Source organism: Crinia signifera, chromosome 6 (genome assembly GCF_055691185.1).
Source record: "Crinia signifera chromosome 6, ASM5569118v1, whole genome shotgun sequence".
NCBI classification, from domain to species: Eukaryota; Metazoa; Chordata; class Amphibia; order Anura; family Myobatrachidae; genus Crinia; species Crinia signifera.
Window position 1 is genome coordinate 79,807,552 of NC_139222.1, and position 27,385 is coordinate 79,834,936.

General features: G+C 45.1%; 1 protein-coding gene across 1 annotated transcript in view; it reads right to left on the reverse strand.

Annotated features, from left to right (window-relative positions):
• TSPAN14 (tetraspanin 14) overlaps nt 1-21,883 on the reverse strand; it is an 86,616-nt gene extending 64,733 nt beyond the window's left edge. Inside the window, exon 1 of the mRNA XM_083146315.1 lies at nt 21,706-21,883. The gene's annotated coding sequence lies outside the window, so the exon portion shown is untranslated. The remainder of the gene's footprint in view (nt 1-21,705) is intronic.
• Nucleotides 21,884-27,385: the final 5,502 nt, after the last annotated feature.

The following is a 27,385-nucleotide window of genomic DNA, read 5'->3' on the forward strand; positions in this document are numbered from 1 at the left end:
ATCTGATGCTTTCATTTAAAGAACATCTTGTTTGTTACTTGGAGCCTGCAACTTCCCCTTCCACTAATTAGCCTGTTGAGGAATTTGTGCAAACACCAGCCCCTCCCCTGTACCAGCTGACCCAAACTTTCCTTTAATATTGGAAATGTTTGCAAGCCTGCTTTAAAGGCTTTGCCTGCTCTTAGCCTGCATCGTAAGCATACAACAGAAGCATGAGTTTGACTGGAGAGAAGTTCTGAAACCATCTCATCTCCTATTTTAAGAGAGATCGTGTCACTCTGCGTGTATCTGATGCTTTCATTTAAAGAACAGTCTGCATTGTGAATTGTTTTGTTACTTGGAGCCTGCAACTTCCCCCTTCCACTAATTAGCCTGTTGAGGAATTTGTGCAAACACCAGCCCCTCCCCCTGTACCAGCTGACCCAAACTTTCCTTTAATATTGGAAATGTTTGCAAGCCTGCTTTAAAGGCTTTGCCTGCTCTTAGCCTGCATCGTAAGCATGACAACAGAAGCATGAGTTTGACTGGAGAGAAGTTCTGAAACCATCTCATCTCCTATTTTACAGGTACATGAATCCCATTTGAACATCTGATGCTTTCATTTAAAGAACAGTCTGCATTGTGAATTGTTTTGTTACTTGGAGCCTGCAACTTCCCCCTTCCACTAATTAGCCTGTTGAGGAATTTGTGCAAACACCAGCCCCTCCCCCTGTACCAGCTGACCCAAACTTTCCTTTAATATTGGAAATGTTTGCAAGCCTGCTTTAAAGGCTTTGCCTGCTCTTAGCCTGCATCGTAAGCATGACAACAGAAGCATGAGTTTGACTGGAGAGAAGTTCTGAAACCATCTCATCTCCTATTTTACAGGTACATGAATCCCATTTGAACATCTGATGCTTTCATTTAAAGAACAGTCTGCATTGTGAATTGTTTTGTTACTTGGAGCCTGCAACTTCCCCCTTCCACTAATTAGCCTGTTGAGGAATTTGTGCAAACACCAGCCCCTCCCCCTGTACCAGCTGACCCAAACTTTCCTTTAATATTGGAAATGTTTGCAAGCCTGCTTTAAAGGCTTTGCCTGCTCTTAGCCTGCATCGTAAGCATGACAACAGAAGCATGAGTTTGACTGGAGAGAAGTTCTGAAACCATCTCATCTCCTATTTTACAGGTACATGAATCCCATTTGAACATCTGATGCTTTCATTTAAAGAACAGTCTGCATTGTGAATTGTTTTGTTACTTGGAGCCTGCAACTTCCCCCTTCCACTAATTAGCCTGTTGAGGAATTTGTGCAAACACCAGCCCCTCCCCCTGTACCAGCTGACCCAAACTTTCCTTTAATATTGGAAATGTTTGCAAGCCTGCTTTAAAGGCTTTGCCTGCTCTTAGCCTGCATCGTAAGCATGACAACAGAAGCATGAGTTTGACTGGAGAGAAGTTCTGAAACCATCTCATCTCCTATTTTACAGGTACATGAATCCCATTTGAACATCTGATGCTTTCATTTAAAGAACAGTCTGCATTGTGAATTGTTTTGTTACTTGGAGCCTGCAACTTCCCCCTTCCACTAATTAGCCTGTTGAGGAATTTGTGCAAACACCAGCCCCTCCCCCTGTACCAGCTGACCCAAACTTTCCTTTAATATTGGAAATGTTTGCAAGCCTGCTTTAAAGGCTTTGCCTGCTCTTAGCCTGCATCGTAAGCATGACAACAGAAGCATGAGTTTGACTGGAGAGAAGTTCTGAAACCATCTCATCTCCTATTTTACAGGTACATGAATCCCATTTGAACATCTGATGCTTTCATTTAAAGAACAGTCTGCATTGTGAATTGTTTTGTTACTTGGAGCCTGCAACTTCCCCCTTCCACTAATTAGCCTGTTGAGGAATTTGTGCAAACACCAGCCCCTCCCCCTGTACCAGCTGACCCAAACTTTCCTTTAATATTGGAAATGTTTGCAAGCCTGCTTTAAAGGCTTTGCCTGCTCTTAGCCTGCATCGTAAGCATGACAACAGAAGCATGAGTTTGACTGGAGAGAAGTTCTGAAACCATCTCATCTCCTATTTTACAGGTACATGAATCCCATTTGAACATCTGATGCTTTCATTTAAAGAACAGTCTGCATTGTGAATTGTTTTGTTACTTGGAGCCTGCAACTTCCCCCTTCCACTAATTAGCCTGTTGAGGAATTTGTGCAAACACCAGCCCCTCCCCCTGTACCAGCTGACCCAAACTTTCCTTTAATATTGGAAATGTTTGCAAGCCTGCTTTAAAGGCTTTGCCTGCTCTTAGCCTGCATCGTAAGCATGACAACAGAAGCATGAGTTTGACTGGAGAGAAGTTCTGAAACCATCTCATCTCCTATTTTACAGGTACATGAATCCCATTTGAACATCTGATGCTTTCATTTAAAGAACAGTCTGCATTGTGAATTGTTTTGTTACTTGGAGCCTGCAACTTCCCCCTTCCACTAATTAGCCTGTTGAGGAATTTGTGCAAACACCAGCCCCTCCCCCTGTACCAGCTGACCCAAACTTTCCTTTAATATTGGAAATGTTTGCAAGCCTGCTTTAAAGGCTTTGCCTGCTCTTAGCCTGCATCGTAAGCATGACAACAGAAGCATGAGTTTGACTGGAGAGAAGTTCTGAAACCATCTCATCTCCTATTTTACAGGTACATGAATCCCATTTGAACATCTGATGCTTTCATTTAAAGAACAGTCTGCATTGTGAATTGTTTTGTTACTTGGAGCCTGCAACTTCCCCCTTCCACTAATTAGCCTGTTGAGGAATTTGTGCAAACACCAGCCCCTCCCCCTGTACCAGCTGACCCAAACTTTCCTTTAATATTGGAAATGTTTGCAAGCCTGCTTTAAAGGCTTTGCCTGCTCTTAGCCTGCATCGTAAGCATGACAACAGAAGCATGAGTTTGACTGGAGAGAAGTTCTGAAACCATCTCATCTCCTATTTTACAGGTACATGAATCCCATTTGAACATCTGATGCTTTCATTTAAAGAACAGTCTGCATTGTGAATTGTTTTGTTACTTGGAGCCTGCAACTTCCCCCTTCCACTAATTAGCCTGTTGAGGAATTTGTGCAAACACCAGCCCCTCCCCCTGTACCAGCTGACCCAAACTTTCCTTTAATATTGGAAATGTTTGCAAGCCTGCTTTAAAGGCTTTGCCTGCTCTTAGCCTGCATCGTAAGCATGACAACAGAAGCATGAGTTTGACTGGAGAGAAGTTCTGAAACCATCTCATCTCCTATTTTACAGGTACATGAATCCCATTTGAACATCTGATGCTTTCATTTAAAGAACAGTCTGCATTGTGAATTGTTTTGTTACTTGGAGCCTGCAACTTCCCCCTTCCACTAATTAGCCTGTTGAGGAATTTGTGCAAACACCAGCCCCTCCCCCTGTACCAGCTGACCCAAACTTTCCTTTAATATTGGAAATGTTTGCAAGCCTGCTTTAAAGGCTTTGCCTGCTCTTAGCCTGCATCGTAAGCATGACAACAGAAGCATGAGTTTGACTGGAGAGAAGTTCTGAAACCATCTCATCTCCTATTTTACAGGTACATGAATCCCATTTGAACATCTGATGCTTTCATTTAAAGAACAGTCTGCATTGTGAATTGTTTTGTTACTTGGAGCCTGCAACTTCCCCCTTCCACTAATTAGCCTGTTGAGGAATTTGTGCAAACACCAGCCCCTCCCCCTGTACCAGCTGACCCAAACTTTCCTTTAATATTGGAAATGTTTGCAAGCCTGCTTTAAAGGCTTTGCCTGCTCTTAGCCTGCATCGTAAGCATGACAACAGAAGCATGAGTTTGACTGGAGAGAAGTTCTGAAACCATCTCATCTCCTATTTTACAGGTACATGAATCCCATTTGAACATCTGATGCTTTCATTTAAAGAACAGTCTGCATTGTGAATTGTTTTGTTACTTGGAGCCTGCAACTTCCCCCTTCCACTAATTAGCCTGTTGAGGAATTTGTGCAAACACCAGCCCCTCCCCCTGTACCAGCTGACCCAAACTTTCCTTTAATATTGGAAATGTTTGCAAGCCTGCTTTAAAGGCTTTGCCTGCTCTTAGCCTGCATCGTAAGCATGACAACAGAAGCATGAGTTTGACTGGAGAGAAGTTCTGAAACCATCTCATCTCCTATTTTACAGGTACATGAATCCCATTTGAACATCTGATGCTTTCATTTAAAGAACAGTCTGCATTGTGAATTGTTTTGTTACTTGGAGCCTGCAACTTCCCCCTTCCACTAATTAGCCTGTTGAGGAATTTGTGCAAACACCAGCCCCTCCCCCTGTACCAGCTGACCCAAACTTTCCTTTAATATTGGAAATGTTTGCAAGCCTGCTTTAAAGGCTTTGCCTGCTCTTAGCCTGCATCGTAAGCATGACAACAGAAGCATGAGTTTGACTGGAGAGAAGTTCTGAAACCATCTCATCTCCTATTTTACAGGTACATGAATCCCATTTGAACATCTGATGCTTTCATTTAAAGAACAGTCTGCATTGTGAATTGTTTTGTTACTTGGAGCCTGCAACTTCCCCCTTCCACTAATTAGCCTGTTGAGGAATTTGTGCAAACACCAGCCCCTCCCCCTGTACCAGCTGACCCAAACTTTCCTTTAATATTGGAAATGTTTGCAAGCCTGCTTTAAAGGCTTTGCCTGCTCTTAGCCTGCATCGTAAGCATGACAACAGAAGCATGAGTTTGACTGGAGAGAAGTTCTGAAACCATCTCATCTCCTATTTTACAGGTACATGAATCCCATTTGAACATCTGATGCTTTCATTTAAAGAACAGTCTGCATTGTGAATTGTTTTGTTACTTGGAGCCTGCAACTTCCCCCTTCCACTAATTAGCCTGTTGAGGAATTTGTGCAAACACCAGCCCCTCCCCCTGTACCAGCTGACCCAAACTTTCCTTTAATATTGGAAATGTTTGCAAGCCTGCTTTAAAGGCTTTGCCTGCTCTTAGCCTGCATCGTAAGCATGACAACAGAAGCATGAGTTTGACTGGAGAGAAGTTCTGAAACCATCTCATCTCCTATTTTACAGGTACATGAATCCCATTTGAACATCTGATGCTTTCATTTAAAGAACAGTCTGCATTGTGAATTGTTTTGTTACTTGGAGCCTGCAACTTCCCCCTTCCACTAATTAGCCTGTTGAGGAATTTGTGCAAACACCAGCCCCTCCCCCTGTACCAGCTGACCCAAACTTTCCTTTAATATTGGAAATGTTTGCAAGCCTGCTTTAAAGGCTTTGCCTGCTCTTAGCCTGCATCGTAAGCATGACAACAGAAGCATGAGTTTGACTGGAGAGAAGTTCTGAAACCATCTCATCTCCTATTTTACAGGTACATGAATCCCATTTGAACATCTGATGCTTTCATTTAAAGAACAGTCTGCATTGTGAATTGTTTTGTTACTTGGAGCCTGCAACTTCCCCCTTCCACTAATTAGCCTGTTGAGGAATTTGTGCAAACACCAGCCCCTCCCCCTGTACCAGCTGACCCAAACTTTCCTTTAATATTGGAAATGTTTGCAAGCCTGCTTTAAAGGCTTTGCCTGCTCTTAGCCTGCATCGTAAGCATGACAACAGAAGCATGAGTTTGACTGGAGAGAAGTTCTGAAACCATCTCATCTCCTATTTTACAGGTACATGAATCCCATTTGAACATCTGATGCTTTCATTTAAAGAACAGTCTGCATTGTGAATTGTTTTGTTACTTGGAGCCTGCAACTTCCCCCTTCCACTAATTAGCCTGTTGAGGAATTTGTGCAAACACCAGCCCCTCCCCCTGTACCAGCTGACCCAAACTTTCCTTTAATATTGGAAATGTTTGCAAGCCTGCTTTAAAGGCTTTGCCTGCTCTTAGCCTGCATCGTAAGCATGACAACAGAAGCATGAGTTTGACTGGAGAGAAGTTCTGAAACCATCTCATCTCCTATTTTACAGGTACATGAATCCCATTTGAACATCTGATGCTTTCATTTAAAGAACAGTCTGCATTGTGAATTGTTTTGTTACTTGGAGCCTGCAACTTCCCCCTTCCACTAATTAGCCTGTTGAGGAATTTGTGCAAACACCAGCCCCTCCCCCTGTACCAGCTGACCCAAACTTTCCTTTAATATTGGAAATGTTTGCAAGCCTGCTTTAAAGGCTTTGCCTGCTCTTAGCCTGCATCGTAAGCATGACAACAGAAGCATGAGTTTGACTGGAGAGAAGTTCTGAAACCATCTCATCTCCTATTTTACAGGTACATGAATCCCATTTGAACATCTGATGCTTTCATTTAAAGAACAGTCTGCATTGTGAATTGTTTTGTTACTTGGAGCCTGCAACTTCCCCCTTCCACTAATTAGCCTGTTGAGGAATTTGTGCAAACACCAGCCCCTCCCCCTGTACCAGCTGACCCAAACTTTCCTTTAATATTGGAAATGTTTGCAAGCCTGCTTTAAAGGCTTTGCCTGCTCTTAGCCTGCATCGTAAGCATGACAACAGAAGCATGAGTTTGACTGGAGAGAAGTTCTGAAACCATCTCATCTCCTATTTTACAGGTACATGAATCCCATTTGAACATCTGATGCTTTCATTTAAAGAACAGTCTGCATTGTGAATTGTTTTGTTACTTGGAGCCTGCAACTTCCCCCTTCCACTAATTAGCCTGTTGAGGAATTTGTGCAAACACCAGCCCCTCCCCCTGTACCAGCTGACCCAAACTTTCCTTTAATATTGGAAATGTTTGCAAGCCTGCTTTAAAGGCTTTGCCTGCTCTTAGCCTGCATCGTAAGCATGACAACAGAAGCATGAGTTTGACTGGAGAGAAGTTCTGAAACCATCTCATCTCCTATTTTACAGGTACATGAATCCCATTTGAACATCTGATGCTTTCATTTAAAGAACAGTCTGCATTGTGAATTGTTTTGTTACTTGGAGCCTGCAACTTCCCCCTTCCACTAATTAGCCTGTTGAGGAATTTGTGCAAACACCAGCCCCTCCCCCTGTACCAGCTGACCCAAACTTTCCTTTAATATTGGAAATGTTTGCAAGCCTGCTTTAAAGGCTTTGCCTGCTCTTAGCCTGCATCGTAAGCATGACAACAGAAGCATGAGTTTGACTGGAGAGAAGTTCTGAAACCATCTCATCTCCTATTTTACAGGTACATGAATCCCATTTGAACATCTGATGCTTTCATTTAAAGAACAGTCTGCATTGTGAATTGTTTTGTTACTTGGAGCCTGCAACTTCCCCCTTCCACTAATTAGCCTGTTGAGGAATTTGTGCAAACACCAGCCCCTCCCCCTGTACCAGCTGACCCAAACTTTCCTTTAATATTGGAAATGTTTGCAAGCCTGCTTTAAAGGCTTTGCCTGCTCTTAGCCTGCATCGTAAGCATGACAACAGAAGCATGAGTTTGACTGGAGAGAAGTTCTGAAACCATCTCATCTCCTATTTTACAGGTACATGAATCCCATTTGAACATCTGATGCTTTCATTTAAAGAACAGTCTGCATTGTGAATTGTTTTGTTACTTGGAGCCTGCAACTTCCCCCTTCCACTAATTAGCCTGTTGAGGAATTTGTGCAAACACCAGCCCCTCCCCCTGTACCAGCTGACCCAAACTTTCCTTTAATATTGGAAATGTTTGCAAGCCTGCTTTAAAGGCTTTGCCTGCTCTTAGCCTGCATCGTAAGCATGACAACAGAAGCATGAGTTTGACTGGAGAGAAGTTCTGAAACCATCTCATCTCCTATTTTACAGGTACATGAATCCCATTTGAACATCTGATGCTTTCATTTAAAGAACAGTCTGCATTGTGAATTGTTTTGTTACTTGGAGCCTGCAACTTCCCCCTTCCACTAATTAGCCTGTTGAGGAATTTGTGCAAACACCAGCCCCTCCCCCTGTACCAGCTGACCCAAACTTTCCTTTAATATTGGAAATGTTTGCAAGCCTGCTTTAAAGGCTTTGCCTGCTCTTAGCCTGCATCGTAAGCATGACAACAGAAGCATGAGTTTGACTGGAGAGAAGTTCTGAAACCATCTCATCTCCTATTTTACAGGTACATGAATCCCATTTGAACATCTGATGCTTTCATTTAAAGAACAGTCTGCATTGTGAATTGTTTTGTTACTTGGAGCCTGCAACTTCCCCCTTCCACTAATTAGCCTGTTGAGGAATTTGTGCAAACACCAGCCCCTCCCCCTGTACCAGCTGACCCAAACTTTCCTTTAATATTGGAAATGTTTGCAAGCCTGCTTTAAAGGCTTTGCCTGCTCTTAGCCTGCATCGTAAGCATGACAACAGAAGCATGAGTTTGACTGGAGAGAAGTTCTGAAACCATCTCATCTCCTATTTTACAGGTACATGAATCCCATTTGAACATCTGATGCTTTCATTTAAAGAACAGTCTGCATTGTGAATTGTTTTGTTACTTGGAGCCTGCAACTTCCCCCTTCCACTAATTAGCCTGTTGAGGAATTTGTGCAAACACCAGCCCCTCCCCCTGTACCAGCTGACCCAAACTTTCCTTTAATATTGGAAATGTTTGCAAGCCTGCTTTAAAGGCTTTGCCTGCTCTTAGCCTGCATCGTAAGCATGACAACAGAAGCATGAGTTTGACTGGAGAGAAGTTCTGAAACCATCTCATCTCCTATTTTACAGGTACATGAATCCCATTTGAACATCTGATGCTTTCATTTAAAGAACAGTCTGCATTGTGAATTGTTTTGTTACTTGGAGCCTGCAACTTCCCCCTTCCACTAATTAGCCTGTTGAGGAATTTGTGCAAACACCAGCCCCTCCCCCTGTACCAGCTGACCCAAACTTTCCTTTAATATTGGAAATGTTTGCAAGCCTGCTTTAAAGGCTTTGCCTGCTCTTAGCCTGCATCGTAAGCATGACAACAGAAGCATGAGTTTGACTGGAGAGAAGTTCTGAAACCATCTCATCTCCTATTTTACAGGTACATGAATCCCATTTGAACATCTGATGCTTTCATTTAAAGAACAGTCTGCATTGTGAATTGTTTTGTTACTTGGAGCCTGCAACTTCCCCCTTCCACTAATTAGCCTGTTGAGGAATTTGTGCAAACACCAGCCCCTCCCCCTGTACCAGCTGACCCAAACTTTCCTTTAATATTGGAAATGTTTGCAAGCCTGCTTTAAAGGCTTTGCCTGCTCTTAGCCTGCATCGTAAGCATGACAACAGAAGCATGAGTTTGACTGGAGAGAAGTTCTGAAACCATCTCATCTCCTATTTTACAGGTACATGAATCCCATTTGAACATCTGATGCTTTCATTTAAAGAACAGTCTGCATTGTGAATTGTTTTGTTACTTGGAGCCTGCAACTTCCCCCTTCCACTAATTAGCCTGTTGAGGAATTTGTGCAAACACCAGCCCCTCCCCCTGTACCAGCTGACCCAAACTTTCCTTTAATATTGGAAATGTTTGCAAGCCTGCTTTAAAGGCTTTGCCTGCTCTTAGCCTGCATCGTAAGCATGACAACAGAAGCATGAGTTTGACTGGAGAGAAGTTCTGAAACCATCTCATCTCCTATTTTACAGGTACATGAATCCCATTTGAACATCTGATGCTTTCATTTAAAGAACAGTCTGCATTGTGAATTGTTTTGTTACTTGGAGCCTGCAACTTCCCCCTTCCACTAATTAGCCTGTTGAGGAATTTGTGCAAACACCAGCCCCTCCCCCTGTACCAGCTGACCCAAACTTTCCTTTAATATTGGAAATGTTTGCAAGCCTGCTTTAAAGGCTTTGCCTGCTCTTAGCCTGCATCGTAAGCATGACAACAGAAGCATGAGTTTGACTGGAGAGAAGTTCTGAAACCATCTCATCTCCTATTTTACAGGTACATGAATCCCATTTGAACATCTGATGCTTTCATTTAAAGAACAGTCTGCATTGTGAATTGTTTTGTTACTTGGAGCCTGCAACTTCCCCCTTCCACTAATTAGCCTGTTGAGGAATTTGTGCAAACACCAGCCCCTCCCCCTGTACCAGCTGACCCAAACTTTCCTTTAATATTGGAAATGTTTGCAAGCCTGCTTTAAAGGCTTTGCCTGCTCTTAGCCTGCATCGTAAGCATGACAACAGAAGCATGAGTTTGACTGGAGAGAAGTTCTGAAACCATCTCATCTCCTATTTTACAGGTACATGAATCCCATTTGAACATCTGATGCTTTCATTTAAAGAACAGTCTGCATTGTGAATTGTTTTGTTACTTGGAGCCTGCAACTTCCCCCTTCCACTAATTAGCCTGTTGAGGAATTTGTGCAAACACCAGCCCCTCCCCCTGTACCAGCTGACCCAAACTTTCCTTTAATATTGGAAATGTTTGCAAGCCTGCTTTAAAGGCTTTGCCTGCTCTTAGCCTGCATCGTAAGCATGACAACAGAAGCATGAGTTTGACTGGAGAGAAGTTCTGAAACCATCTCATCTCCTATTTTACAGGTACATGAATCCCATTTGAACATCTGATGCTTTCATTTAAAGAACAGTCTGCATTGTGAATTGTTTTGTTACTTGGAGCCTGCAACTTCCCCCTTCCACTAATTAGCCTGTTGAGGAATTTGTGCAAACACCAGCCCCTCCCCCTGTACCAGCTGACCCAAACTTTCCTTTAATATTGGAAATGTTTGCAAGCCTGCTTTAAAGGCTTTGCCTGCTCTTAGCCTGCATCGTAAGCATGACAACAGAAGCATGAGTTTGACTGGAGAGAAGTTCTGAAACCATCTCATCTCCTATTTTACAGGTACATGAATCCCATTTGAACATCTGATGCTTTCATTTAAAGAACAGTCTGCATTGTGAATTGTTTTGTTACTTGGAGCCTGCAACTTCCCCCTTCCACTAATTAGCCTGTTGAGGAATTTGTGCAAACACCAGCCCCTCCCCCTGTACCAGCTGACCCAAACTTTCCTTTAATATTGGAAATGTTTGCAAGCCTGCTTTAAAGGCTTTGCCTGCTCTTAGCCTGCATCGTAAGCATGACAACAGAAGCATGAGTTTGACTGGAGAGAAGTTCTGAAACCATCTCATCTCCTATTTTACAGGTACATGAATCCCATTTGAACATCTGATGCTTTCATTTAAAGAACAGTCTGCATTGTGAATTGTTTTGTTACTTGGAGCCTGCAACTTCCCCCTTCCACTAATTAGCCTGTTGAGGAATTTGTGCAAACACCAGCCCCTCCCCCTGTACCAGCTGACCCAAACTTTCCTTTAATATTGGAAATGTTTGCAAGCCTGCTTTAAAGGCTTTGCCTGCTCTTAGCCTGCATCGTAAGCATGACAACAGAAGCATGAGTTTGACTGGAGAGAAGTTCTGAAACCATCTCATCTCCTATTTTACAGGTACATGAATCCCATTTGAACATCTGATGCTTTCATTTAAAGAACAGTCTGCATTGTGAATTGTTTTGTTACTTGGAGCCTGCAACTTCCCCCTTCCACTAATTAGCCTGTTGAGGAATTTGTGCAAACACCAGCCCCTCCCCCTGTACCAGCTGACCCAAACTTTCCTTTAATATTGGAAATGTTTGCAAGCCTGCTTTAAAGGCTTTGCCTGCTCTTAGCCTGCATCGTAAGCATGACAACAGAAGCATGAGTTTGACTGGAGAGAAGTTCTGAAACCATCTCATCTCCTATTTTACAGGTACATGAATCCCATTTGAACATCTGATGCTTTCATTTAAAGAACAGTCTGCATTGTGAATTGTTTTGTTACTTGGAGCCTGCAACTTCCCCCTTCCACTAATTAGCCTGTTGAGGAATTTGTGCAAACACCAGCCCCTCCCCCTGTACCAGCTGACCCAAACTTTCCTTTAATATTGGAAATGTTTGCAAGCCTGCTTTAAAGGCTTTGCCTGCTCTTAGCCTGCATCGTAAGCATGACAACAGAAGCATGAGTTTGACTGGAGAGAAGTTCTGAAACCATCTCATCTCCTATTTTACAGGTACATGAATCCCATTTGAACATCTGATGCTTTCATTTAAAGAACAGTCTGCATTGTGAATTGTTTTGTTACTTGGAGCCTGCAACTTCCCCCTTCCACTAATTAGCCTGTTGAGGAATTTGTGCAAACACCAGCCCCTCCCCCTGTACCAGCTGACCCAAACTTTCCTTTAATATTGGAAATGTTTGCAAGCCTGCTTTAAAGGCTTTGCCTGCTCTTAGCCTGCATCGTAAGCATGACAACAGAAGCATGAGTTTGACTGGAGAGAAGTTCTGAAACCATCTCATCTCCTATTTTACAGGTACATGAATCCCATTTGAACATCTGATGCTTTCATTTAAAGAACAGTCTGCATTGTGAATTGTTTTGTTACTTGGAGCCTGCAACTTCCCCCTTCCACTAATTAGCCTGTTGAGGAATTTGTGCAAACACCAGCCCCTCCCCCTGTACCAGCTGACCCAAACTTTCCTTTAATATTGGAAATGTTTGCAAGCCTGCTTTAAAGGCTTTGCCTGCTCTTAGCCTGCATCGTAAGCATGACAACAGAAGCATGAGTTTGACTGGAGAGAAGTTCTGAAACCATCTCATCTCCTATTTTACAGGTACATGAATCCCATTTGAACATCTGATGCTTTCATTTAAAGAACAGTCTGCATTGTGAATTGTTTTGTTACTTGGAGCCTGCAACTTCCCCCTTCCACTAATTAGCCTGTTGAGGAATTTGTGCAAACACCAGCCCCTCCCCCTGTACCAGCTGACCCAAACTTTCCTTTAATATTGGAAATGTTTGCAAGCCTGCTTTAAAGGCTTTGCCTGCTCTTAGCCTGCATCGTAAGCATGACAACAGAAGCATGAGTTTGACTGGAGTTTGGACTGGATTTGGACTTACACCCGCACATGGCATCATTTTATTTTTCACCAATTACCATCTCTCTCAGCCTCTAAGCCGATGAAAGCTATGTATTTTCTTTGTTTACTGTCTCTTTACAATGATTTGTACCATGTACCTCCGTAACCACTGTTTGCAAAGCCTGTATGCTGTACCATCACTAGTTGCACACCCGTTGAACAACAAGCTGGCAGGGTGTGCCAGCTTTGGAAGAAAAGTGCTGCATCCGGTTAAACTCATGCTTCCGTTGCCATGAAAATAATATTATTACTGCTGCCTTTGAGCAGCATGATCAAGATGGCGCCGCTGATGGCTGCCTAGGAGCTGTGCAGCTCAGCCAAATATGTTCCATGTGTGATAACTGTACTGTCTCTCTGCTTGTATTGTTACCTACCTGGCTGTTTCTGTGACCAGTGGCGCCGCTGATGGCTGCCTAGGCGCTGTTCAGCTTGGTGGGTATGTGCTCCCTATGTGATAACTGTACTTAATGTTACCTTCCTGGCTGTTGGCAGCGACCAGTGGCGCCGCTGATGGCTGCCTAGGCGCTGTGCAGCTCGGAGGGTATGTGCTCCCTATGTGATAACTGTACTTAATGTTACCTTCCTGGCTGTTGCAGCGACCAGTGGCGCCGCTGATGGCTGCCTAGGCGCTGTGCAGCTCGGCGGGTATGTGTTCCCCACATGTAATGTCTTAATGTAATGTATGTAATGCCTTCACCCCCCCACCTTCATCCCTGCTTGATGCTGCACTGTAAATCCACAAAAAATTCCTAGTGTGCGCAAGCATACATGGCCAATAAAGTTGATTCTGATTCTGATTCTGATTCTATAAGGTTTCAAACTGCTTAGCATGCCACACTATCTATCCACGACTGGCAGAAAGTACGTATCACCGGTCTGCTAAGTGTTAAGTTCAGCATGGTCATTTCATTGCATACATTAGGTGTCCCCCAAATTGTGTGCAATAGGTGTGTTTACACTGAACATTCAGGAAGCAACTGTGTCAATATCTCATTGACAATGAAAAATAAATAAAAAATTATCAGAATATTCGGTACTTGTTTCCTAGCACGGCACCCATCGGGTCCCATCGCATAACTTAACTTAAGATATGCGATGGGACCCGACCGACCCGATTTCGGGCTTTTTTTTAAAGGTTTCCTGACAAATGTAAAATCGGGGCCATCGCATGCCATTATAATGGCATGCGATGCGACCGACCGATTTTCCATTGTAAGCATTGTATGTAATGTTAAATTCCTATGTAAAATCGGGTCCATTGTATGTCCATTATAATGGCATACAATGCGACCAATGCGATGGACCTGATTTTACATAGGAACCAATGTTAAATGGCCCACCATACCCAATTTTTGATAGAAATTACCCATCAGGGTGGGTATACGATGTCAAACGCCACCCCACGATGAACGCCAAACCGAAGTGTGGCGAGCGCAGCGGTACGAGTCCTCCAACCTTTTCATCTATCGTGGGGGTGGAGTTGATTTTTATATAGTGTGGCGAGCGCAGCGAGCCACCGAGCCCCGCGAGGGGACGCGTAATACCTGTAAAGTACCGAATATTCCATATTTTGGATATGGGAAATTCAACCTGTACCAGATACACTCTGGTCCCAGCAAGACATGAATCCCTCCCCCATCCCCTATAATATGAATGTCATCTATAGAACAAAAGATGCAGTGATTACCAAGGCAGCTGGACATGTTGCACATAGATAGTGTGGGGGCATGGTGGCATTTGCCAAAAGTGCCAGATAGAGATTCCAGCAAATAGGTATCTATACTCCATCGCACTGTTTTTTTAGGCCGCATTGCATCACATAACTCTAAGAGAAAGATAAATAGATAGATAGATATGCATATTAATTAGAAAAGTTGTTTTGGATGGTATTTGCTCAGTGATAGTGAACAATCAGCCATAGCCATCACTGATACTAATTAGAATCTGTTACCAGGCTAATGGGGAATACACACGTCGCGGTCCCCTGACATTTCAGCGATCTCACTAGATTGCTTAGAAAATGCTACTACATCGCTCCGTGTGTAGGGCACATAGCGATAGTGATGCGCGACCCCGTGGGTTGCTATTGCCCCGGCAAGTAATATCCAGCACGCTAGATAAATCAAATGAATTCCCAGGGTCAGGGCCAGTGTTCTCACAGAAAACACTGGCCCTACAGATCGCTCAGCAGCACATCACTGTGCGCTGATTGATCTGAGTGATATAGCATCGCTCATCTCCTCGTGTGTAGGCCGCATAAGAAGTCTACGTACAAAAACTGTACCAAGGGGTTTATTTACTAATATGGGAGTTATATTGAAGATGACATTTTGCAATGGGTATAAAAAAAAATCAAATTTTATCTATTATCTTCTAGAAAGTACTAAATAATTAAGAAGTAGAATCTGATTAGTTGCTATGGGCAACATGCCATCTTCAATAGAACTCCCATCTTTGTAAAAAAAAAAAATATACCTTAGAGAGTGATATAGTGGATGGAGATAAAGTGCCAGCCAAACAGCATCTATCTCCCATGTTACAGGAGGTTTGAAAGATGACAGGACCTGATTGGCTAATATTTTATCTCCATCCACTGAAGAGACGCTGCATAGCAGTGAACCGTTCAGGCTGCCCAGCAACTTGGCTCCGACCCAGGTAAAATGCTCCTTTTGGTACTTGTTTCCTAGCACGGCGCCCCCGATTTTGATCGATGCAATGAGATTTTTAATTGTACAAGCACCCTAATGGGTGCTTACAAAGTTAAATGCACCCCCATTGTCAACGCCACCCCGAAGCACGGCGAGCGCAGCAAGCCCGCGAGGGGCGGCAGTACGCGTCCTCCAACCTTTTCATACCCCCACTATCCACGTCGGTGTGGAGTTGATTTTAGATAGTGTGGCACGCGCAACGAGCCCGAAGCGTGGCGAGCGAACAAGGATTACTTTACATGTATTCTGCGTCCCCTCGCCACACTTCGGGCTCGTATTCCGCGTCCGCTCGCCATGCTTCAGGCTCGGTGGCTCGCTGCGCTCGCCACACTATCTAAAATCAACTCCATGCCAACGTGGATAGAGGGAGTATGAAAAGGTCGGAGGACGCGTACCGCCGCCCCGCTTCGCTCGTCACGCTTCGAGTTGGCGATATTTCATTGTACAAGCACTCCTGTTAATTTAATGGGAAGATCGCATCGCACACCACATAATACGGTATGCCATGGGCGCCGTGCTAGGAAACAAGTACCCTCCTTTTAACCGGGTCAGAATGCCAGGTTGCTGGACTCTGGTATTTTAAATCGGTGGTGGTCGGACCTGGGTTATTTGCGTGGCGTGATAGGGGTAAAAGATTGCAGAAATAACCGAGGTTATTGCCGGGGTCGACCTATATCATGTCACATTACGACAATCTTCCCCAAAAAATAACCCAGGTCAAGCAATCCACACTGGGTAGCGACCAAGTTTATATATGGTAATGACCTGGGCGCAACATAAACAGGTAACCCAGGACATCTGAGCCTTTTCCAGTTTACAACATGTGGAAGGCCAGATTTTCTGGTGCTTGGAGAGGATGACACCGAGACTGCACCTGTGGGCAGTGTAAAAGGGACAGACCCAGGAAACCATGGTCAGAGCCGTAGTCCAACCAGTTTCTGAACTGTCCACATCCAGGTTGGAGCTGTGCACAAAGGCCCTTATTCTGGTTCACTCAAGGGCAATTTCTTCTCAAATGGACAAAACCAAGTGTACTGCAGGTGGGGCAGATGTAACTTGTGCAGAGAGAATTAGATTTGGGTGGGGTTTTACTTGTGAGATCTATATTACAGTGTAAAAATAAAGCAGTCAGTATTTTCCCTGCACAGAATCAAAATAACTCACCCAAATCTACATCTCTGCAAATATTACATCTGCTCCCCCCACATTCAAAATGTAGCCATGCAATTACCTAACCTAGTGGTTTGCAAACTGTATTCTGTGGCACCCTGGAGTGCCTCACCTCACTTACACCCCTTTCACAATAGAAAATGCAGGGACTTACCCAGGAATACGGTCCCAGGATCATGCCGGGACATTGCCAGGTTGGCCCCTTTCACACCAGGCAGGGGGGTGTCCCCATAGCGGCGGTGGGTGGGGTCATCAAGCAGTTCCGTGTACCAGCAGCAGGGGGTGGGCTCCGTGTCCCCATAGCAACAGGTAGACGGCACCGGCAGCTCAGTGTCCCCACAGCGACGGGAGGGAGGCGGCAGCCGGGAGCTCTGTGTCCCCACAGCGACGGGCGGGGGGTTCGGCACCCGGCACCTCCATGTCCCCAGAGCAACAGACAGGGACATAGCAGCAGCAGCAGGTTCCTGTCCAGGACCAGGAAGCCAGGTAAGTACCTTTCACGCTGGCCAGTATCCCGGGCAGGTCACGGGAGCGACCCTGCTAGCTTTATTTTAATGATTGGCAGCCACCAGAACTGGTTTTGTCTAACCTTTCACACCTGCGCCAGTCGCGGGTTGTTCCCGGGCCCAACCCGGGAATTTAGGCTGGTGTGAAAGGGGTATTACAGGGATGCCTCGGGTTGGGGATCCAGGAGTAATACATATTATTCATGATTAATGTATTAATTAGACAGAACCAGTTTTGGTGGCTGCCAGTCATAAAAAAAAAAAAAACAATATAATTAAACCCATGGATGACAGAATGTACTTAATTTAATACTTCTTTCTAATGGTGTGTACACACGGCAGATACTGCCCTGAGATGCGAGCCCCATCGCGATCAGATCACATCGGGACTCGCATCTCACGGCATGACAGAGGGGCACAATTGACAGTATATAGTGCGGATCTGCACTATATAGTGTTGCCTGCCCTCTCTATCTGGCTGCCGATATGCACTCACACGGGAGCGCACATCAGCAGCGCATCGGGCTCGCAAGCCCTAAAAAAGCATGCGATTTGGCTTCCGATGTTCCCTATATCGGGAACATCGGAAGCCAAATCTAACCGTGTGTACACACTATAAATGTACCAATCAGGAACTTCTGACCTAATGATGCAGCGAAAAAAAAAATTCTGATACTCTAGGGCGCCAGGGTTTTAAAAAGGTTTGGGATCCCCTTCACCAACCAGCAACTGGCACACTGACCCCATCAGCTGAATCCAAGAAGCAAGAGCTGCAGCTCCCTGGCATCCACAGTTTGCAGAAGTCACATACTGTATACACAAAGTGTGACAGTATATACAGAAGTCACTAATTTAGACGACTGTCCATATGCAGAAAGAAAGGGCAAGTACAGTACACTGATGTTAACAGAAACAGGACATGACACATTAAGGTGTGTTTGTGAGATGATACAACCCTTGACAGCAAATCTAATTGTAATGTTATTAGATAATAGGTTAGCAAATCTTTCAATGATTGTACTGTAATAAACATACAATTATTGTTTTACTTATCCAACCAACTAATATCACGCAAATTCATTTAAAGCGCCCCAAGAAAGAAAAATGATGAACGGGGAAAATGAATCAAATTAAAAAGTGGAGACGTTGCCTATAACAGTGGTTCTCAACCTCAGTCCTCAAGTACCCCCAACAGTGCATGTTTTCCATGTCTCCACTCAGAATCACAGGGGAAATAATTAGCTCCACCTGCGATATTTTTAAATGTGTCAGTGAATAATGAGTGCACCTGTGCAACTGCCAGGATACCTGGAAAATGTGCACTGTTGTGGTTCTTGAGGACCGAGGTTGAGAACCACTGGTCTATAGCAACCAATTACCTTGTAGCTAGCATTTAACATGTACATTCTCTAAAGTGATAGGTAGAAGTTGCGCTCTTCAGAATGTTCTGTAATAGGGGGAGCAGGCCCCAGATGCTGGCGGAGCCTGTAGTTGCACCCCCATTAACGCTTACACCATTGTGTAAAGGCCCCCATACATTAGTCCGACTTGTCCTAAGGACAAGTCGGACCTGATTTCCCCCTGCAGCTCCCCGGGAGGGGGACACCCGATTTGGCACTTCATGTGCCAAGTTTTGCAAATGATACATCGCATGCGATGTATCATTTGCGACTCCCGGGGAGCTGCAATGTGGAGCAAGCAGGGGGGCCGGGGACATCGAGGTGGCGGGCGGGGGATGCTGCAAGGCGGCTGGGGGGACGGATGCACGCTGCTAGTAGTGCGGACGCTGCGGGGGACACAGGCAGCAGTAACATAGAGCCGGGCGGGGGGAGCCGGGAGCTGTCAGTACTGAAAAAAAAAAAAAGCCCATACAATGAATGGGCAGCCTGTGATTGGCTGAGCGCTCTCTCAGCCAATCGCTGACAGGCTGACAGAGCGCTCAGCCAATCACAGGCTGCCCATTCATTGTATGGGCTTTTTTTTTTTTTTTTTAGTGCTGACAGCTCCCGGCTCCCCCCGCCCGGCTCTATGTCACTGCCGCCTGTGTCCCCCGCAGCGTCCGCACTACTAGCAGCATGTCCCCCCCTACCCAGACGGAGCATGACAGCTCCCTGCTCCGGCTCCCCCTGCCGCCCCCCTCCCTCGCCGGCGTCCGCAGAGTCCCCACGGCTGCACATAAGATTTATCTTATGTGCAGCCGGTCCGACGTCCCGACTCTGACCCGATGCGCACGGGACCGCGCATCGGGTCGGACTGGGTGTCAAAACCTGCAATTTGGTCCAATTTCACTGCCCGATCCATCTGGATCGGGTGAAATCGGGGCCAAATCGCATAGTGTATGGCGGCCTTTAGAGAAACATGACATATGCATTTGGATTACACATTGAGCGTCAGAGAGACACTTTCTTGCATTATTATTGTAAACCAATACTTGGTACTTGTGTATTTTCACAGCACCCAGTATGCTCTTAGCGTACTGTGCTATTCTGCGTAGAAAAATCGCATCGCATGCAATTTGCGGTGCGGTGCAATGTGATGTGATTTTTCATTTTCTAAGCACCCATGCGATGAGATGTGATCATAGTTCATTTAAAAAGCACCCATGCGATGTTATTCGATGCTATGCGATTTTGCACACCCCCACTATCCACGTCACCCCAAAGCGCGATAACGCGTCCTCTCGACCTTTTCATACCCCCACTATCCACGTCGGCGTGGAGTTGATATTATAAAGTGTGGTGAGAGAAGCAAGCCACCGAGCCCGAAGTGTGGTGAGCGCAGCGAGCACCGTGAGGGGCCGCGTAAAACGAGCCCGAAGCGGAATACAGGTCAAGTAATCCGTGGCCACTAGCCACGCTTCGGGCTCTGTGGCTCATCACACTTTATAAAATCAACTCCACGCCGACGTGGCTAGTGGGGGTATGAAAAGGTCGGGAGGATGCATAACCGCGTAACATTTTCTATTAAGCACAAATTCCTCTCTAATATGGCAAATGACCTGTCCGATGATATGGGCGTTAAATCTGGGTACACATACAATAATGTGTGTATCCAGCCAATGAGATGTAACTGTTCACCAGCCATCCCGCACACACTGAAGAATATATCTTTCAGACACAACATATATAGATCACATCAGCATTTTAATGCATGGCATCGTTCACCAGGCAGCACACCCAAAAGGGACACACAGCCAAGCAACCTGCAGGACCGTGTAGTAGTAGTGGGTACTAGACCAGAGGTAGCCAACTCCAGTCCTCGAGAGCTACCAACAGTTCACATTTTCCAGCTCACCTCGCAGGTACCCAGGTGCACTCATTACTGACTAACACATTTTAAAAGTTTAAAGCTAAATGTTTCACTTGTGATTCTGTGAGGATACATGGAAAACGTTAACTGTTGGTAGCTACCCTTGCACTCTAGACCTGGGGTAGCCAACCCTAGTCCTCGAGAGCTACCAACAGTGCATGTTTTGCAGGTCTCCTCACAGAATCACAAGTGAGCTAATTAGCTCCATCTGTGGGTCTATTAAAATGTGTCAGCGATTAATGAGTGCAGCAGCTAGGTTGTCTGGAAGATGTGAACTGTTGGTAGCTCTCGAGGGCTAGGGTTGGCTACCACTGCTCTAGACGATATGCCAACCCAATAGAGTGGATTGGACAACACATTATTAATAACACTTTCACATCGCAAATCCGGGTTGGACTCTGGATTTTAAACCCGGGTCTGACCAGGTCAAACCTTTCACAACAAAGCCAGGATGCCCATTATACACAGGGCGACCTACGTTTAACCCAGGTTATTTACTTTGGTGCTTTTACACTGAACCTTGACCCAGCTATAACCCAGGTTACAAGTGTGGTGTGAAATGGGTATAAGTGTGCTTGGCTTTGGCAGGTACCCACTGTTCTGGACATGCAAAGTATGAATTATCACACAAATTCTACATCAGCCCCACTGTAAAAATACAAATAAGCCCCAATGTGGGAATACACTGTGCTTGGCCAGCCACAAATCTATTCCTACAGGGGACATTACACCGCCACACTTATTTATTTGTATTAATACTGCCACAAAAAGCTATAAATGACATTGTTTATCAACCTGCTTCTAGAAACAAATACACACTGCATATTTGTAAACGCAGATTCACTTGGTAAACAGCAATGCTGACACCACAACAATGTAACAGTGGGAGTAACCCTTTCAGTGCTGGTACCCTACTAGGGCCACACCACTGCTAGCCGGAGGCAATAGTCTGTGTATTGGCATTTTGGGAGGGAGGGGGGGGGGGGTGAATCTCCCTCCATTAGTATCCAACCTCTTCCGTGCCCTGGCTCTCTACATCACACAGATGTGATGTACAGAACATATGTAATACACATACATGCAGTAGACATGCGCTTACCTCGCCGCTCCGGGCTGGCATGCAGGACACAATGAAGTTGCAAAACAGAAGAAGTGAAGCCAGCAGAAAGTTGTGTGTTCACACACAGTGTGACTGTGTACAGCCCGGGCTCCTCCTACTCATCATCACACAGGAAGCACAAGGCAAGCAGCAGCAGCTCTGCCCAGTCCCCGCCCGGCACTCCGGCAGCAGTGGGAGGAGAGGCTGGCTGTGTCATACACTGACTGATAGCAGGAGCCCGGCATACACTCACTGTATTATTATACATTACACTGGGTGCAGGGGGAGAGAGAGGGGGCTGCTGCTGCTGCTGCAGTCAGGGGGAGGTGATGAGGACATCTGTGGTTCCATGGCTCTGGCTGATATCATTAAGTATTAATGGTTAAAGAATGTGCACATCTGAAAGAGCACAAAATGTATTTAACATTATCTGTTATCTTCAGGCTATGCAAACAATAGTAAGCAACAAGTACACAAGAACTACAATTGCCACTTGTAACTTGAACTCGGTTGCTGAACCTCTAATTAAATATGACATAACTAGGAACCTGTTCTGGGCCATGTATTTTCCAGATGATACCGATTTCAGAGAGAAAAGTCTGAAAATCCCGGAGTCATTTTGCCGGGAGCAGCCTGACCCCCCTTCACACAGAAGAACAAATTACCGTGTTGAAAATTTCTACCCGGTAATTTGCTGAATAACACGGGTATTTCTTCTGTGTGAAAGGGTCAACACGGGTCATAAATCCCGTGTCCACGTCGGCGTGGAGTTGATTTTAAAAAGAAACAAACAGAAATTACCTGCACCAGTGTTCAAGTTTTATATTAGAAAATGGACTCTCTTATCTTCTCTTATACCCCTTTCAGACAGAAAAGTCTGAAAATCCCGGCAAATACACGGCATTTCAAATGCCGTGTCAATTTGCCGGGAGCAGCCTGACCCCCCTTCACACAGAAGAACTAAATTACCGGGTTGAAAATTTCTACCTGGTAATTTGCTGAATAACACGGGTATTTCTTCTGTGTGAAAGAGTTAACACGGGTCATAAATCCTGTGTCCTCGACCCTGGTCAATTCCCGGGTCGGAAACACGGGATTTACGACACGGGTGTGCCCTTTCACACAGAAAAAGGACCCGTGTATTTAATGAAATTCCCGGGTGGAACTGCTTCACCCGGGTATTATATTTTCTGTGTGAAAGTGGTATAATACAATATTTTTAGGGGATAGTGTCCCACAGTTTGAAAAATGAAGGTGCTACCTACTACTTAATTGTGGACACGCATCATAAACAAGAAAAGGTACGTATAATGTACTGTAAGTGCACTGAAAGTCTAATAATGACTCATAAAATTTAACTTTGAATCTTTTTCAATAAAAATGGTGAAATATTAAAACATAGTAGAAGGAAATAAAGAACAGAAGATAATAGATTTTAAATATAAATGCCCACAGCTCAACCACGTCCTCAATTTGCCGGGTTAAATTATCCCTCTTTGTTTTTAATGTGCTGTAATAAGACACTTTCTCTCTGAGTATTGTTTCAGATAGAATTGTTACTTTTTTGTATTATTTCTGTTACAAAAAGATTGTATCTTTTTTGTTTGTGATCACTATCACTCAGGTTAAATTGTATCACCATGTGTCTGGTGTGTCTGTTATAAGTGTGGACACCAGACACACGGTGATACAATAAATACGAAAAACACTAACAGTGTAACAAGTACCTGGACATAGACTGTATCTATAAAACACATAAAGCTCTGATCTGTTTAATGCTGCCCATACACTTGTACGATCAGATTCGATGCGATGTCCATTGAACCCAATCGCATCTTGTGTTGCTAAATTGCCCCCTTTGCAGCACCCGATGTCGCATGCCATCTTGCAATGGCACATCGGGTGCTGAAAGGGGGTGGGCAGAGGGCAGTGTTATGTAGCGCAAGAAGCGTTAGCGCTAACGGGCGACGGGGGTCAGTCAGCCTCAGAGGGCTGCCCAGTGTTTAAACAATTCTGCCGCCACAGTAACGCTAGCAGGCGGCGGAGGTCAGCGGTGGCGGCAGAAGTGTTTAAACACTGGGCAGCCCTCTGATTGGCTGAGCTATCTCAGCCAATCAGAGGGCTGCCCAGTGTTTTAAACATTTCTGCCACCACTGCTGACAGACCCCCGCCACCTGCTAGCGCTACTTCTTGTGCTACATAATGCCGCCCTCTGCCCGCCGTCTCCCTCCAGCCCCCTCTCCCCATCCCCACGCCGATGAAAAAGCGTCCCCTCCGCCCCCCACCTGCAGATTGCATTCGAGCTCCTGCGATTCGATAGATATTATGTGCAGCACATAAGATCTTGAGACCCAACATTCGACCGGCGTGCCTGCGCATCGCGTCGAATGTCCCCTTAAAAATGCATACAATCAATCGATTTATCGGCCAGATGTGGTCAAAATCGAATGTTTGCATGCAATATCTCACAAATGTATGGGCAGCATAAGACGTATTAAACAAAGAATAATTATTTACCTTTTCTTGTTTATGATGTTGATTTTAAAAAGCGGGGCGAGCACAGCGAGCCACCGAGCCTGAAGCGTGGTGTTCCGCGCCACCTCATGTGTTCCACCACGCTTCCGACTCGGTGGTTCGCTGCGCTCGCCACACTTTATAAACTCAACTCCACACCGACGTGGATAGTGGGCGTATGAACAGGTCAGGAGGACGCGTAATGTGTGCGCTCGCCACGCTTCGGGCTGGCGTCTATAGTGGGAGTTTGAAAATGCCTCCTTTATTGTGCATAAGACGCACTTGCGCCCGCATACCCCTTTATGCATGAAGCGCACATGCTAATAATCACTGAGACGTAGGAGCATCTTAGACGCACCTGCATCTCAGACAGCTGAAGCACCTCTCCGCCGGCACCCGCATGATCCCCTGTCCGCTGGCGTCCGCCAGCGCAGGAGATCTGGTGGTTACCGGCGCTGTGTGAGAGGTGCTCTCTAGACTTGGCATGGATGCCAGGGACAGAACCATGGATGTCGGGGACAGAGCCTGGCTGCCGTTGAGTGACTACGCTAACTACGCTCGGCAGTCGGGCTGGCGCGGAGTCACTACGCTAACTACGCTAGGCAGCCGTTGGACTACGCTGACAGCGTAGCTAGCTTACGCCTGTGTTTGTATGCTAATTGGGTGCCCGGCTAATACACAAGTACCAGTAAAGACATTGGAGTACCCATAGGAGACCCATACACAAACACACACACACACACAGATATATATCATACCTCCCAACTTTTGACAAGTGCAAGGCGGGTCCCTCGTGTATGCCTGATATTTGGGGCCACGCCCCCGTTTTGCCATTGTGGGGGCATGGCCAGTGGCTCTGTGAGCTGCTGGTCATGTCCCCAGCCCCTCTGGCTACGGGAATAGACCCTGTGCAGAGCTTCTATTCACAGGTGACAGGGAAGACTCCAAACTGGTAGCCCCCCTCCTTGCTGCGGGACATTGCCGGCCCCGGGCAGGATGTGGGAATGTCCCCCCAAAAAATGGGACGTTCCTGCAACAATCGAGACAGTTGGTAGGTATGATAATATATGCAAAAGTTTATAAAGGACCTTTTAGCTATACACCGTGACATAGGAACAGTCTCTGCAGACTTCACAGCATCTTGTGGGTGCTGTGGTTACTGTGGGGACAACTACCACTCTGCTGTCAGCAGCAGAGAGGAGCCATCAATCGGAGTAGCAGCATGAGGGAAAATACCCTTTCAATATGGCCTCTGCCACAGAGGACACAGTTATTAAGTATGTTAGAGGAGGTGGTGGTCATTTTGGGTGGGGCAATTTCAATAGTGTCAAGGGGAAGGCACCAACAGCTGTACCTGCTGTGACCACAGACCCTTGGCAACCAGGGTGGGGGATCCCTTGACATTTAGCAGGTCCTATGGATGAGGGGGGAAGCCAGAAAGCAGGGGATTGCAAAATTTGTGGTCATGGTTCTGGCTGTACATTTCCTATAAGAAACGTCCCGTGTCTCTTTAGTAATAAATACCTATAGTTCAAAAGGTTTAAGCATTTTTGTTAATTGGAGCTAAATATTAGTTCTGCAACTCATTCAGTTCCCCCTGTTACCAACCCACAAGGTATCAGAATATGGGGGCTATTCAGACCTGATCACTAACCTGCAAATTTGCAGAGTCCAGCGATCAGATAGCCATCGCCCCACGAAGCAAAAACCCGCCCTGTGCATGTCTGCGGATGGCTTGCAAAAATTTTCATATCGTGATTAGCTGCAAAATCCACATCGATCAGGTCAGAATAACCCACTATGTAGGTTGCTAATTGTTTGCGCATTTTTTGGAAAATAAATGTTGCACTCTCTTAAAATTTCAGATACCCCTTTTGTTCAGGATATGGTTAGGATAATCAAATATGCTGGCACTGCATTATTAGGAGCCTATAGAACATGTCATTCGTACAGCCTTAACCATCCCTATACAATTCGGTCCAGAAGAGCTTGTACATTTTTGTATGTTTGATACAATTTGATTTCATTTACAAAAACATTGGGCATGATGCACTAATGAGAAAATCCAGTAAAAACCCCCATTACCAGGATTTTTACTGCATTTTAATATTCCCTAACCCCCCTCGGTTGTTGCAGAGCTGCGGAGGGTATTGCTAGAAGCCTGGAGGCCGCACCTTTGCGACCGTGCAACCAGATCTGAATCGGCCTCAGTGTACTGTGCTTTATACATTATTTTTTATTCATACTTCTCCTGAAGAAGCCGTTGAGAGGACTTTAAGGCGGAGAAACGCGTTGAGAGGGGACACTGAGGCTGCCAACAACATTGGGCTAATAATCGATTCTCGGATATGACCTATTGCTAAAGGTCGGAGAAAATCGCCATTGTTTACAAGCCATACTTGACCCCAGGATTACAAAATAGGTATACCACGTTAAAATGTGCACATTTCTGTGGGGACTGAACACAGTACTAACCGACTAACTGGCTCTACATATGAGCAAAATACCCGCAATTGCATTAACAAAGTCTAACCAACACCAGTTATATTAAGGGGGAGTTTTTTGTGTTTTATGTGTGAAAAAGTCAACATGACTTTCAGTCGACAGGTTTCGCGGTCGACCTAGGTTTTTTCACTATTTTTTGACCCAAATGTCGACACAGTCGACATGGACACAGTTGGAAGTCAACTGCGCTCGGCACACTATTTTATTCTCCCATCACGCCCTAGTGGATGGTAGGGCAAAAAACTGTGAAAAAACCCATGTCGACCTGGCGACCTGTCCACCGAAAGTCATGTTGACTTTTTTTTATTTAATTCTACTAACCTTACACACTCCCATATTGCTATACTATGTATCTCAATATTCGGATGACTTCCAGGCAGCTTCTCTGCATGGTTTCTGGGTGTGACAATGAATGAGTAATGCTAGTGACTCATAGGAAAGAAACAACCGATATGTGTAATATACAGTACATAATTTGGCAAAATATTTATGTAGTCATTCCTAAAACAGTCACCAGGGTGCACTGCGCACACACAATCCTTTCTTTGGGTGAAATTTAATAGGATGAGAGAATCGGAAAGTGAGAGACTTGGTGAGAAATCTCCAGTTTTTTTAAAGCGGCAATCATTTACACTGCAAAATCAAACTGGTTTTGCAGTGT